General features: G+C 37.4%; 1 pseudogene; it reads right to left on the bottom strand.

Annotated features, from left to right (window-relative positions):
* LOC137639258 (uncharacterized) overlaps positions 1 to 5,944 on the bottom strand; it is a 19,077-nt pseudogene extending 13,133 nt beyond the window's left edge.
* Between the last annotated feature and the right edge of the window lie 721 nt (positions 5,945 to 6,665).

Raw genomic sequence — 6,665 nt, 5'->3', positions numbered from 1 at the left:
TCAATATCCTTTTTGGCCTAAAATGCAATTTTTCCATTACTCGACATTCTCTCTCTCTCTCTCTCTCTCTCTCTCTCTCTCTCTCTCTCTGATAATCATGCGTTATAGATAAGAGAGAGAGAGAGAGAGAGAGAGAGAGAGAGAGAGAGAGAGAGACTCGTAATCGAAGAGTTATCAGAAAATCCGTATCCATCCAAGTCGCTGCCAGATTTCGAGTAGATTAATGTATTGGCGCTGAGAAAGGCGCATTAGGTGGCTGCTAAAAGGAAAGCTGTTAGCGGCCATTGAAAGAGAAGATAATTTTTACCTTTACTGTCTTTAATTCTCCCTCTTTACATTCTTTTTCAGACTCCAATTACTATAATTATCTTTGCAGAGTAACTGTTCCCATCTGCTTCTTTTCTTAAAAGTAAATTAATTTAGTTCCTCATTTTTTTTTCCGAACAATATATATTGACAGCAGAAATTATCTTAAAAAAGAGAGTTTAAGGCACCTGCTGTAAAACAACCTCAGTTGTATATAAATATTGCATAGATTAATCAACTCCAATGAGATTAAAAAGTCAATCATGTTCAAAATGGTATTTTTGGATCTTGTGGACACTTTAAAAGCCAATATAAATTCTTTTTTTTTAGGGAAAAAGTAAGATATATATCATCATATCATTCTGAATAAAACGCAGATAATGAAAAATAAGGAATTATTATTATTATTATTATTATTATTATTATTGTCATGTATATTTTGTTGTTGTTGTCGTTATATTGAATGATCATTCATTATCCAAAAAAAAAAAAAAAAAAAAAAAAAATATATATATATATATATATATATATATAAATATATATATATATATATATATACCAGTGAGAGAGTAGAAAAGAAGATAAATATTACAAAATAATCATAAGTGAATATATTTTACCAGAGTTGACAGCTGGAAACGAATGTAAAACTGATGAATTGAAAAAGGATTTAGTTTGAATTGATTAATAACTTAGAATATAGACCTCATCCTTTTGTGAATCCCAACAAAAAAATTGAAATGACAGATCTTGAAAATTCAATATATAAGGTTTCCTTTCTCTTAAAAAAAAAAAAAAAATATCTACCGCACACAGAGGAATGCCGAATACATTTATCCTCCAACAGTCTAAACAATGGAAGACCATTTAGCGCTGGCCAACTGCCATCAAAGCAATCCTTTTGCCCAATTAGAGACAACTCATGGAAAGTCTAACTTTCAAAGAAAAAACTTTTCTCTTTATATGGTATTTCAGTTTCCGTAATGGAACAAGGAGTTCCTAAATAGTTTCCAAACTACAGTATATTCCCTGAACTAAGTCAGACGTTTATTTCGAATATATTTATCATTATATCCCACAGAAATGTTATAGCGTTATATATATATATATATATATATGTATATATATATACTTATATATATACATAGGCTATATATATATATATATATACACACACACATATATATATATATATATATACAGTATATACACACATATATATATATATATATATACAGTATATACATATATATATATATATATATACAGTATATATATATATATATATATACATATCTATATATATATATATATATATATATTTATATATAAATATATATATATTTATATATAAATATATATATATATATATATATATACATATATATATATATATATACACATATATATATATATAAATATATATATATATATATATATATAAAAATATATATATATATATACTAATAGTAATAATAATAATAATAATAGTAATAATAATAATAATAATAATAATAATAATAATAATAATAATAATAATAAGGTACCGAGTAAAGGACAAACCGTGGGTCAATGATGATTGTAGACGTGCTTATTTGGAGAAGCAGGAGGCCTATCATCTTTGGAATGGTAACAGATCAGATTTGACCTGGAATAACTATATTCAGCTTTGAGCTTTTGCTCAGAAAGTTTATGCTACAACTGAAAAGGGGTACAATTTAACCATAAAAAAAAGAAAACTTTCTGGTACAGCTCAGGAACATAAATGGTGGTCTACCCTTAAATATGCTCTCTTTGGTGTAGAGGCAACAGTTCCTCCTTTACTTAAACCAGATGGCTCAGTCATTCACTGACCAAAGGAAAAGGCAACCCTGTTGGCTGATGTTTTTGACAGTAAACAGAGTAATGAAAAAATTTAACTTCCTCATTCCGGTTTTCCTGAGGCTAAACTAACTAGTTTAGTTTTTCGATCTCGTGAGATCAAAGCTCTGTTGATGGACCTTGATGCTTATGGAGGTGTAGACCCAAACGGCATTTTTACTCTGCTTTTTATCAAGACAGCAGATTTCTTAGCTCCAAAGTTCTAGGTTATTTTGCGCAAGTTAGCAAGAAAAGGAGCATTTAGCACTTGTTGGAGAATTGTTAATGTTACTCCTCTATGTAAATGTGTTTGTGATGGCTCAATTCCCACTGATTACCGCCCAATTTACATAACTCCCATGTTACCTAAAGTTTTTGAACGTCTTCTGGCAAAACGTCTTAGTAGGTTTGCTGAAGGTAATCATCTATTCCCTAGTCTGCAATTTGATTTTCATAAAGGAAATTGGAGCATTTGATGCCCTTCTTACAATCTCCAATGCTGTACAGAAATCCCCTGATTGTGGTCAGGAAGTTCGTATGATTGGCCGGTGCTGCCTTTGACCGTGTTAATCATAAGTCCCTTATTTTCAAATTCAAACAGTTGGGAGTGGGTGGGTCGTTTCTTAGCATTATTATTGATATTTTAAGAAATAGATCTCAAAGAGTTGTTGTTGATGGGCACCTTAGTGAGTATAGGAATGTGATATCCGGTGTTCCACAGGGTAGTGTTCTTGGCCCATTACTTTTCATACTATATACACATGACATGTGGTTTGGCCTAGAAAACAAGCTTGTTGCATATGCAGGTGATGCCCCTCTCTTTGCATCAGTTCCATCCCCTGAATGTAGAACTGGGGTTGGTGAATCCCTTAATAGAGATTTAGCTAAAATCAGTGCTTGGTGCAAATTATGGGGTATGAAGTTGAATCCTAATAAAACTCAAAGTATGATTGTAAGTATGTCAATGACGGTGGCTCCTCAACATCCGGATCTCAGTGTTGATAATGTTTCTTTAAATTTGTATGACTCTTTTAAAATTTTAGGTGTGATTCTCGACAGCAAATTTCCTTTAAGAAACACATTAGGTCTGTGTTTTCTTCAATTGCACAAAAAATTGGCTTATTGAGGAAGTCTTATAAGATTTTCGGTGATCAATCTATTCTGAAGAAGTGTTTCTATTTTTTATTTCTACCTTGTTTTGAGTATTGTTCTCCTGTCTGGTGTTCAGCTGCTGATTCTTATCTTAATTTATTGGACAGAAACTTATGGTCTATTAAATTTCTTATTCCTGATCTAGATATTAATCTTTGCCACTGTCGTTCAATTAGTTCATTATGCATGTTGCACAAGATTTTTCATAACTGTGACCCTCCTTTACATTCAGATCTCCCTTGACAATTCTATCCTGTTCGTAATACTAGGCAGGCAGTTAATTCTAATAGCCAGACCTTCTCCATCATGAGGCTCAATACTACACAGTATTGTATGAGTTTTATTCTAGCTGTTACCAAGTTGTGGATTGATCTTCCTAATCGGGTAGTTGAATCAGTAGAACTTCAAAAGTTCAAAGTTGGAGCAAATGTTTTTATGTTGACCAGGCTGACATGAGTCTTTTTATAGTTTATATATGACATATTTGTTTTTGACGTTGTTAATTGTTTATATAAGGCATATCTGTTTTGACGTTGTTACTGTTTTTTAGAATGACTTATTGTTAATTTATTCTCATCATTTATTTATTTCCTTATTTCCTCTCCTCACTGGGCTATTTTTCCCTAGTGGAGCATTTGGGCTTATAGTATCTTGCTTTTCCAACCACGGTTGTAGCTTGGATAGTATTATTAATAATATATATATATATATATATATATATATATATATATATATATATGGGCTCAAGCCATGTCGTCCTGATGGAAGGTTGCTAATAGTAGCCTCCAAGGGATATATGAACTACAGTGATATTCCCATGATGGCTGTTGGAGGGAAGTTTCTTCTGTCACCAAGGTTCTTCAGTCCTCCCTTGGACTGTCGGCCACAAGTCCTGTTGTTGGGGTACTGCCGGCCTGGCCGGCGCCGACAGGTATCGACTCAGCTGGCGGTATGCCGACTGTATCATGTGCCTTTAGGTCTCCAGAATTCTAACTCCTAGCGCGAATATCCTTAACATTCTCCTAAGGATATCGCATAAATCAGGGGACGTATATCTTGACACGACACATAGTGATCTTCACCCCGAATAGCGTTTTCGCTTTGAGGGGGAAGAGTGGTAATTTAGGAAGGGGAGCCGTTATCAAGGTTACCCTATTTCCCATACTACTATTAAGTATCAAGATGGCACCATATCCAAGATGGCGGACATTCCTAATTTTGTAGCGAATTCCCACGGTGGTGTTCCGGGTGGATCTAACTTTTTCGATCGATTCTGTGAGGATTATTATGCAATCTACAGCTTCTTCCGCCTCTGGAAAGTTGAGTACTGATTCTTTACAATATGTATATTTTAGCTCCTGTTTCACAGTAAAATTAGAGTAATTTATTGTGCTTCGGATTTAGACCTGTTACCGGAGGCGCCATGGGTGCTGTTGTTCATTAGGCTTGTGTTTTTTAGTTAGTAGAACGACATTCCCGTTTGAAATAGCATTAATTAAGTAATTATGAAAGCTATTTAGGCATTTTATAGTTGTAAAGATATTTATGGTATGCATAATTTTTCCTCTTTTTATATCAATCATACAAGTTAGAGTTTCGGTGATTTATGTAACAGATATCTCGTCTTGCCGAGGTAACCTAACCTAGGCGATGTAGTATACTTTCAGACATTCCCCCGTTTACCTTCGTGTATCGTTTTATCAATTCAGGCGGAGATAGATATCTCCTAGAATAATTATATAATCTGATACTCGTCTCCTGTGGGGATTTAATTGTAATCTCTCCTTCCCTCTGAGTGTAGCCATAGGCTACAACCCTAGTTAATCTTGCCTTCGAGTAGACACTCAGGCTTGAATGGACTACTGTTTTCTGTCTCTTCCCTTGGCCAGCAGATAGCAGGCTTTGGTTTTCGGTCAGAACCTCAGAGTATTTGGTCTTTGCCGGCAGCCGGCCAGAAGGTGAATAGACATTCCCCTGCCGGCTAAGCTGCTGGGATAGGAGGCAAGACCTACCTAGGCCTCACTTGAAGTGATTGTATGATGCCGCTTCCTTCTCCCTGCGGTCTAGAAGACTAGTCCTGTGCTCGCAGAACCTAGGATGAAGAATAGACATTCTTCTGCCGCCTAGGATGGCGCCGGCACTAGAACTGTTTCTCCCTTGTTGAGAGGAGGCGGCACTGCCGCCATCCCCTCAACTGTATTGGTAGACCCTAGGCTAGAGAATAGATATTCTCCTGCTGCCTAGGATGGCGCCAATACTGGAACAGAGTTTCTTAAGGGTGTTGTAGGACCGGCAACCCTACCGGCTCCTTGCACACCTCAAACAGGACCCTTTTCCCTCCCCCTTCTGTCCTTTAGTGATGGCCTTGCCATCGCAACTCTTTGGGCCATCATCCTGCAATCTCAGTGATTGCTGGCGGATTGCGTTGCCGGCCGGGCTCCTACATAGAGCTGTTTTTGACTGCCGGCGGCCATGTCGGCTGCCGTCGGCCATGATAGCTACCGGCGGCCATGACATCTGCCGGCGGCCATGACGGATGCTGGCGGGTTTGCCAGCTGCCAGCGGCCGTGCCGACTGCCAGCGGCCATGATGGCTGACGGCAGCTATGATGGCTGTCGGCGGCCATGACAACTTCCGGCGGCCATGACGACTGCCCGTGGCCTTGACGGCTGTCGGCAGAGATGGCGGCTGCCGGTAGCCATGATGGCTGTCGGAGGGAAGTTTCTTCTGTCACCAAGGTTCTTCAGTCCTCCCTTGGACTGCTGGCCACAAGTCCTGTTGCTGGGGTACTGCCGGCCTGGCCGGCGACGACAGGTATCGACTCATCCGGCGGTATGCCGACTGTACCATGTGCCTGCCGGACTTTGCAGGCGATGATGCTTGTGGTAAGATGGAAGCCTGAATGATGCATTCTCCCCTTCCATTTTAACCTTCTTTCTGGTGAAGGCAGTAAATTATATATTTACATACTCATTTAGTGTATACATACACAGTAATAAGGCAGTCCTTCACTCCATGCTCTCTTACTCTCTTTCAGCTGGCATGCTGGCCGGGCTGTGCCGGCAAGGACTAGCTATGCCAACTATATGCCGGCTGGATTACAATATATGTTTATACAGTAGTCAGTATGTTTGTAGTATAGTATATACTGCAGATAGAAAACTGTCATATATATTATACCAGTAGTTATTTTCCAACATATCTTGGGTATCTTTGCCCAGGTGTTTGCTGAGATCAATCCTATATTGAAAGAATACAATTTCTGTAATATTCCGATTAGAAATCAGTTTACTTTTTACCTTACAATATTAAATAATTCAAAGGGCCTGTGGTGGTACACTTTCTAT

The sequence above is a fragment of the Palaemon carinicauda genome, chromosome 4 (genome assembly GCF_036898095.1).
Source record: "Palaemon carinicauda isolate YSFRI2023 chromosome 4, ASM3689809v2, whole genome shotgun sequence".
NCBI lineage: Eukaryota > Metazoa > Arthropoda > Malacostraca > Decapoda > Palaemonidae > Palaemon > Palaemon carinicauda.
The sequence above is the reverse complement of the archived record's forward strand: the minus strand, read 5'-3'. Positions and strand labels throughout refer to the sequence as shown.